Genomic DNA, 6,000 nt, shown 5'->3' with positions numbered 1-6,000 from the left:
TGTAAAGTAGTCTGCCATTTGTAGTCTCTTAGAGTTTGTAGAATGTCTGTCCAAACCCTTCTGGATTTTAGAGTCTCCGTTGAGTAGTTGGGTCTGTGTTTATATGCTACTTGGTCTTTTTCCCTTATAGCTTTTAAGATTTTTTTCTTTGTTCTGTACATTTAGTGTTTTGGTTACTACATGCTAAGGGGAATTTCTTTTCAGGTTCAGTCTATTTAGTGTTCTGTAAACTTCTTGTACCTTGATACTCATGTCCTTCTTTAGGTTAGAAGAGTTTTCTTCTATGATTTTGTTGAAAATATTTTCTGGACCTTTGACCTGGGATCTTCTCCTTCCCATTATTCTTAGGTTTGGTCATTCCATGATGTTACAGCTTTCCTGGATGCTTTGTGCCAGAATTTTTTTTTTATGTTTAACCTTTCCTTTGACCAAGGTATCAATTTCTTTGATCATGTCTTCAATGCCTGAGAGTCTCTCTTTGATCTCTTGTATTCTGCTGGTGAGGTTTGCCTCTGAGGTTCCTGTTTGAGTTGCTAATTTTTTCATTTCCGGATGTCTCTCCGTTTGGGTTTTCTTTATTGATTCTATTTCCACTTTCCGGTCTTGAACTGTTTTATTCATTTCCTCCCACTGTGTGTGCTTTCATAGCTTTCTTCAAGGGATTTGTCCATTTCCTCCTTAAGGACAGATGTCACATTCGTAAGGGGCTATTTTCAGGCCTTGGCCCTAAGCTTTCACTATTGTGCAGTTATCAGGGCCTCCATGGTCGGGCTGGGCTCCAGTGGAGACATATTGTCCCGGATGTTATTGATTGTGTGTTTATGCTGGCATCTAGGCATCTGGGTTTGGGAAGATTTATTTCTAGGTGCTAATATCTGGTCTTATCTCGGTTGGTGATCTGTTCCAGGGATTCTCTTGCTCTCTCTGGCTCTTAGGAGGGTGTGGTGGCTGTGTGTAGCCTGGTAGGAAATTCTGGGATTCTTCTAGATGTGGCCACTAAAAGTTCCTGGTAAAACGTGTTCCTAGGTTTGGAAAACTGACACTTAGGAATAGGAATGGGCTGAGGGTGGCCTAAGAGGGTTCGTGGGGAGAGAGGAAAACAGGGTGTTCCACCAAGATCTGCTTAGTCCCCTGGGGATGGGGACAGAGAGTGAGGAAAGGCTACGACAAGCAGTCCAGTCCGCTACTGAGCTGGGATGAGATGGGAGATTTGAATTATAGAAAGGGAGGGAGAGATCTGCAGCTCACCTACCTGCCTCACCGGCCTGTTCATTTCTCAGTCAGGCTTGGCACGTTCCCAGGGAATGCATGTTGGAGTTTGGGGGATAAGATAACAGGATATGGGGGAGAAGGTTTGAAGAGAAGATCTATGTGATTCTCTAGAGATGGGCACAAAAGTAAGGAGAAGCCATAGCAGGTGGTCTGCTACAGAGATGGGGATGAGACAGGAGTGTTGGATTTAGAGAACAGGAGGGAAGAGGTGAAGATCCATAGTTTAGTGACTTGCTTTCCTGACCATAATGGCCTGTAGGTTCTCAGTGAATGCCTGCTGGAGTTACAGTTGTATTTTTTAGAAGTCATGTGTAGAATAAAGACTGGTAAAGGTAGCCTTTACTCTAGTATGTCAAGGACAATATGGAGCAGTGGGACACATGAGCTTTGTTTTGGCTGCTGTATGCACAGCACTGTTGAAGGCAGAATGAGTCACTTAGAAGAGGTGATCTCCTGTCCATGACATTTTGCACTTGGCAGATAAAATGCTCTTAGCAGAAGCAGACAGCATTGGTGGAATCCAAGTGATGATGTCATTGGTAATTTTAACTTTTTGTTTTCTTCTTTGTAATATTTTTATAGTGGGTATACATTATTTTCTCATCATTAAGAATTGCTATGTGTCCACTTTGAAATATAGTATCATGATTTGCATTGTTTCTATGACATTTTTTTTTTCAAATTAAAAGTAGACATAAAGACCAGAGGAAAAGACAAGGAAGCCCAGAAGCACATACAAAGACAACTGACCTTCAACAAGCCATGGAGAAAGGAAAGCCTGTTCTACAGAAGGAATGGAGAAACCAGACACAAAGTGAACACTGGGTCCTTATCCTTCTTCAATTCAAGGTGGATTTAAAATTTAAATCTAAGGCCTGAAACTGCAAAGACTTATAAAAGAAAACACAAAGCTGCATAATGTTGGTATGGATAATGATTCCTTATATACGACACCCACAACTCAAGCCACAAATCAAAGTTAAACAGGACTACATCAATCTTATGAGTGTCTACTTAACAAAGGCTATCATCAGCAACATGGTTGCCAAGGTAACCTGAACACTGTGGGATATATTGGCAAGCCACATATCTGATATGGGATTAAGATCCAAACTATGTAATGTATGTCTACAGCTTAACAGCAAAAATGAAAAACTGATTTAAAAAAAGAAGCAGCTAGTAATTTGAATAAACATTTCACTAAAGAACACACACACAGAAACAATAAGTATATCATACCTCTTAAGATGGGCCTATTACAAAAGGCAATAAAATCTAAACTCACAGAAAATAGCAGGAAAATGAAAGTTTTGTCAAGAATGCATTAAAATCTAAGCCTTTGTATACCACTGAGGGGACTGTGATTTGATGCAGTTACCCTGGAGTTTTTCTTTTAAAATTGAAGGCATATTTACCATATAATCCCACAATCTTACTTCTGGATAAATATCCAAAAAATTAAAATCAGAATATTGAAGAGAGAATGCAAATCATGTGTATTGCAATGCTGTTCACAATAATCAAGTATAGCCAGAAGTTTCTGTCCCGCCTGGTCCTGCAGCCGTTCAGTCCCAAAGAAACACACACAGGTTTATATTAATTATAAACTATTTGGCCTATTGCTCAGGCTTATAACTAACTAGCTCTTATGCTTAAATTAACCCATAATTCTTGTCTATGTTTAGCCACATGGCTTGGTACCTTTTCTCAGTCCAGCATTCTTATCTTGCTTCCTCTGTGTCTGGCTGGTGACTCTGTCCTTGCCTTTCCTCTCCCCACCTTCTAGTCTGGTCATCCCGCCTACACGTCCTGCCTGGATACTGGCCAATCAGCATCTATTAAACCAATAGGCGTGGCAAATTTTTTTTCATTTTTCTTTATTAAGAAATTTTCTACTCACTCCACATGCTATCCACAGATCCCCCCTCCTCCCTCCTTCCACCCCCCCAGCCCTCTTTCCCAAGCCACCCCACATCCCCACATCCCCCAAATCGAGGTCTCCCATGGGAAGTCAGCAAAGCCCAGCACACTGAGCCTAGGCACGTCCAAGCCCCTTCCCACTGCACCAAGGCTGTGTAAGGTGTCACACCACAGGCACCAGATTCCAGAAGCCTGCCCATAGACCAGGGATATATCCCGATCCCTCTGTCTGGGTGCACCCTAAACAGTTTGAGCCAAACAACTGTCTTCTATGTCCAGAGGGCCTAGTCCTTCCCATGGGGGCTCCACAGCCACTAGTCCACAGTTCATGGGATGGGCTTCCACCAGTGTGGCCAGTCATCTCTGCATGTCCTCCCAATATGATCTCGATGTCCCTCACCTGCAGTGTCTCTCCTCTCTTTCATCAATTGGATTCCCGGAGCTCAGCCTGGTGCCTGGCCATGGATCTCTGTATCTGCCTCCATCAGTCACTGGACAAAGGGTCTATGATAACAGCTAGGTTATTTGCTAGGATGATCACCAGAGTAGACCAGTCCAGGCCCCCTCTGGACCACTGCCAGCAGATCTTTACAGTGTACAAGAGCATTGTCCCACAGCAGTCAAGACTAGAAACAGTCTTAAAGGTCTCCTGAAAACAAAACAAAGAACATGTGGCAGACCATCATTCAGGAAAAGAGATTTTCCTCTTTCTCTTCTTCTGGTGTTAGCTCAGCAAAGCAATTTCTTTTTGCAAAAAGCATCCACAAGACCCAAACTGGGCTGGCATGCACACCAAGACCAACATGGCTCCTATATTTTATCCCTGTTGTGGGTAGTGACTGGGTCTCATCCCCTTGGAGGAAGCTCAACCTTATGGTCTTGACTAATGGCTAATTGGGTAATAGGAGACAGTTCAGGAAACATGAGTCCTCACTGGCTAAACTACTTAGATTTTAAAGTTTCTCAAAACTACTCCTTTTTATTACATTAGTTTTAAATTAGGTAGCATATGTTGGCCACTTGAAGTTTCTAGGAAGAGTAAATAATTCATATAATTGATGGGTAAGTCTGCCTTCCAGGAAGATGCATTTTCTTTATTTCTACTTAAAATATATAAACAATACTTACAAATAGAGTTTTTTTTCCTTTAGGTGAAATTTATTATAAAATATAAACATTCACTTTTAAAAAATTTCAAGCAGTATACCAGAGTATGAGGCAAAGACATTTCTGTTTGCTGAGACCCTTTGGTCTTCCCCAGAGGAAGCACTGGAGGTAGCTTATATTTTTATGGAAATTTTTGCTCTTTTTTTTTTTTTTTTTTTTTTTAACAAACAAGTAGAAAGTTAATCAGCTTTAAAATATTCCTGGCCCAAGCATGGTGGTCTGTGGTGGTTCCGGCCTGTAACCACAGCACTTGGATGGAGAAGTGGGGGATTTTGAGGTGAAGGCCTCCTGGGTGACTTAGCAAGTTCTGGGCTAGACTGGGCTTCATAGTGGGACCAGGTCTCAAAAATCTTGTTCTTTTGTAGTATGTTTTATTTTATTATTCTGTGTGCACTGGTGTTTGCCTGCAACCAAGTCTGTGCACCATGTGAATGCAGTGCCTGTAGAGGCCAGGAGAGGGTGCCAAATACCCTGGAATTGATATTATCTACAATTATGAATCATCATTTGGGTGCTGGAAATCAGACTCTGGTCTTCTTGCAAGAAGAACCAGTGCTCTTAATTGCTGAGCCATCTTTCCAGCCCCTTTCTTTAATAATATATTTTATTTGTTAAAAATTACTTGATAACTTAGTGCTTAGTAACAATTGTGGAAATGGATCTCTTTTAAAAAAAATAGTGGGGTTTTTTATTGTATATTGATTGGACTTAAATTCTTCTGACCCATTTGATAATGTGGGTACTTTTATAAACATTATTTCCATTTGAAAAAAAAGAAAAGAATGGCAGACAAAGACAACAGAATATTTTTAGCCCTAAAAAGAGGTAAACTCTGCCGTCTCCATTAACACATTGTGCTGAGTGAAATAAGCCAGTTACTGAGTGATCTCACTTGTAAAGGTTACCAAACAGTCAGATTCACAGAAACTGGTGTAGATGCCTGCTGCCAGAGACTGGGAAAGAGAGAAATAGTGATTTGTTCTACACTGGAAAAACTTCAGTGAAACAGGGTGACCAAGTTGTGATTATGCTTAGTACTTCACTATGCACTTAAAAATGCTAGGATGCCAGCATGAAAGTCCAGTGTTCTCACACTCACAAATAAATGGGCAGAAAATTCCTTTCTACTGTCAATCATTCATGATATGTATAACCCACAAAGATGGCACCTCTCAAACAAAATATTTTTATTATGAGATACCTAATATATACCTAAGGTTCTGAAGTTTGTGAAATGTACATTGAAAGAGATTCTCTGGTCACCTATAGATTTAAAAATCTATTTGAACTTTTAAGATTTTACTGTTACCTGAGTCCATAAATAGATGGGCATAAACTCTAGAATCAAAATGACTTGAAATCCAGTGCGTAAAGGTTCTAAAATCTTAAACAAGATGTGTAACACCCTCCTATGTAAAAACTAAAGAGGTTCCAGTCTCATTCCCTAGGTGGCTGGGATCATTAAGGATCACCATCTGTGTGATATGTTCACTCTTCTTCTGACACAATGCAGGATATCAAATACAAATTTCTGGCTGCACACGCCTTCTTCTTGGTACCCCATGTTTATACATATAAGATGACATAAGTAAAAACATACAATCTGACAGTCTTAGTTAGGGTTGCTGTTGCTGTGAAAAG

This window comes from Peromyscus maniculatus, chromosome 15 (genome assembly GCF_049852395.1).
Source record: "Peromyscus maniculatus bairdii isolate BWxNUB_F1_BW_parent chromosome 15, HU_Pman_BW_mat_3.1, whole genome shotgun sequence".
NCBI classification, from domain to species: Eukaryota; Metazoa; Chordata; class Mammalia; order Rodentia; family Cricetidae; genus Peromyscus; species Peromyscus maniculatus.
The sequence above is the reverse complement of the archived record's forward strand: the minus strand, read 5'-3'. Positions refer to the sequence as shown.